This window comes from Contarinia nasturtii, unplaced genomic scaffold (genome assembly GCF_009176525.2).
Source record: "Contarinia nasturtii isolate CC-2019 unplaced genomic scaffold, AAFC_CNas_1.1 Cnas_scaffold_2546, whole genome shotgun sequence".
Lineage (NCBI taxonomy): Eukaryota > Metazoa > Arthropoda > Insecta > Diptera > Cecidomyiidae > Contarinia > Contarinia nasturtii.
Genome location: NW_022199867.1, coordinates 197,343 through 200,693, shown reverse-complemented (window position 1 = coordinate 200,693; position 3,351 = coordinate 197,343).

Genomic DNA, 3,351 nt, shown 5'->3' with positions numbered 1-3,351 from the left:
CGGGTCAGTAGATCGAATGAACACTCAGCCACCATCCCAGGCTGCACGGTAAAGGTAAATAGACCGAATGGGGCCGCCGAATTCGCAGTGGTCACTACGCCCCCCATGGCCAAAGTTAAAATTACATCTTTATAACATATAAATGAATAAATGAATAAATAAACAATTAGCTACGTCTTACTGTAATAGCCAAAAGTTATCCCGTCAAACAGCAAAAAACACTTATAAATAGTTAATATTTTCAAATTGCACGCGGATACGATGAGTCGAAAACTAATAAATAAATATAATTTCAAATACTATATCTATATAAAAAAATAAATCACAATGTATCACATTTGCTCGTTTAAGAAAACAGTGTTATAATTGGACACCAATGACAAGTTAGAAAAGTGATCATCGCTTAAGGATAAAAGTCGATTTTTGAAAGTTGATCTCTTTGATTGCATCGAAAATAGTTCGTGGACCCTATTTGACATTCTGCACATTTGGTTGAGTGGAACGGATGGATTGATTCGGAAGAATTTGTCATTGATTTTGAAGTACTCGACACTTCTCAAGTTATGTCCATTTTGATTGCGGGCCATTTCAGTCTTCAGTGATGGGCAGTGAACGTTGTTTTGCATCAAGTCGAATATGAATAAAATTGATGCATTTATACGGCGCCTTTCGAGTGATTGCATGTTTAGTTTGCCCAGGCGAGCGCTGTACGATGAAATTTTGTAGTCATTCGAGATGTTTGGATACTTTGAAGTAATTTTCGCTAAAAATATTTTGTTTTTCGATTCTGTTCTCAAATCGTAACGGAATCAATTTTCTAATGCGCAATAAACAACATGAGATACGTGCGCCACACAGATATGATACTATTTGATATAAGACGCAATAACCATTTTATACTCATCGGTGGAAGGCAAATACTCTTTTTACATTCAATTTAACCGAGGAATAACTGAACCAAATTTTTTTTTATAAAATAAAAAATCTAAAATCGCACCACAGATAACACATTGTGTCTCTAAACTAAAGTTATGCCTTTTGTTGAATAATTTCTTCCGGTAACTCATTTTGAATGAGCAATTTCATGGGTTAGGATTAAAGTGAGCTCAAATTTTCATGATTGAGATTTTTTTATATGAAAATTTGAGCTTACTTTAATCCTAACCCATTCATTTGTTCCGACACTGGCATTTTTGTTTTAACCAACCGACCAAAGAACAGTTCAGATGGTGTTAGCTTCATATTTGCGACCGGTGTTGTGTTGTATTCCAAGATATTGGAATTGATCCACTTCATTTGCTTCATAAAATCTTTTCAGAATGTTTTTTGCTATTGCCACTCCCTTTTCAGCGAGCATCACATTAATAATATGTCCGGATGTTTTGTTGTTCAATCTTGCTGAACTCAAATAGTTCGAATAAGCATCGAATATTGTAATGAAATCGTGACCCGCATACTCAAATATATCCATGGAAACAAATTTATAAGGATATTCCGGATTTTGCTCATGAACCAATGGTTCCTTCTGATTATTCCGTTTAAATTTTTCACAAATGTTGTACGCTGCAATCATTTCTTTAATTTGGTTATTCATTCCGGGCCAGTCGAGAGTCGAGCGCTATCCACATAAATACATTGTGACGTCACACATCTTACACAGAAACGACATCTTTGTAAAACAGGCTAACTACAATGTAAAAGTATAGCGAGAGGAGAAGGGAGTAAATAAAAAGGGGAAACAGATACGTTTGATTTACATTGTAGTTAGTCGGTTATTAATAGATGGCGTTTATATAGTGTGCCCTTATTGCGCTTGACTCTCGGGGACAGTAATACAACATTCTTGCTTGTGCAAGTGTTTTTTCAATTCCGAGATGTGGCTCGTGAAGCCATTTTGCAATTTTACGTTACAATTCCGTTGGAATGACCCATCTGTGATTTAGAAATAGTACGTCATTTTCAAAATCTAATTCCGATTTAAATTTATGAAATTGTTTACTCAAATCATTCAAATGATGATATCCGGGCCAACCATTTTCGACATAATCACAAATGCGTTTGTAATTTTCGTCGGATTGCAATATCTGCTCGTAATATTTGTAATTTTCATGAATCACTCCTGATAGTTCAGGTAATTCAGATACTTCCGGCAACTGTGCTCGAGAAAGGCATTCGGGCAACAACATATTTTTTCCGGGCTTATATACGATCTCCATTTTTGGATATTGTAATAATGACATAAACATTCTCTGTAATCTTGGCGTTACATCATCAATATCACATTTCATCAACGTTTCAAGTGGCTTGTGATCACTCTCAACAGTAAATTCACATCCGTAAACAAGGTAATGAAGCGTTGGCACGCAAAAACAACCGCCAACATTTCTTTTTCAATTTGTGCCCATTTTTGCTCGGTTTTACTGAGTGTTCTCGATACAAACGCAACTGGATCACACATGCGCACGGTTTTTTGATCAGGGGGGGGGGGGTCAAATTGACTTTGGTCTCGAGGGGGAAGGGGGTATTTATATGGAAAATAACAAATTTTGCATGAGAGAAACAAGTAAAAATGTGTGTTGGCGAGCGAAGCGAGTCGAAATTTTGCAAGCTTGACTTCAAATTCAGTGTATTTGTTTATACATTTATATTGCAAATCTGAGAAAAAAAATTCTCAGAGGGGAGTCAAACCGGTAAATCTCATAAAAAAGTGACAAATTTTACACAAAAGTGACAAAGTGGAATTGTCAAAAGTCCCCAACATTTATGTGTGCGTGAACACAATATGTTTTTATATGAATGATTCAAGGTTGACATATAACCAACTTCATGCTAGTGCTAAGAATCATAATTTGTGAATTGATAGAAATTGTGAAAATCAAATAATAAGTGAATGTTTATTAAAATATTGTTAGTACAAAAAATGTTTAAAAATTTATTTTATTCTAAACATATTAAAAATTTCCAAAATAATTAGTTCATTTTTTCGAAATATCAAAGAAATTTCAAACATCATTTTCATTCCAAATCTACAAGTAGCATGAAGTTGGTTATGAATGGTTCGCTCGAACAGCTGTTTTTTGACATTTTGTTTTGTTTGTGTGTGAGTAAAAGGGTGTAAGAAACTGCGTTAGGGACTTTATAAGGGCATTTGACATTACCTCTTTTACATGACAAATGTTACACAAAAGTGACAAATGTTACACAAATTTTGACAAATGTTACACAAAAGTGACAAATGTTACACAAAGTATCAAATTAGCAAAATAGATGGAATAGTGTGTAAAATGCAAATAACGATTTTTCAAAAAAAAAAAAAAATATTTGAACCATTGAATCGTGTCATTGAATTGT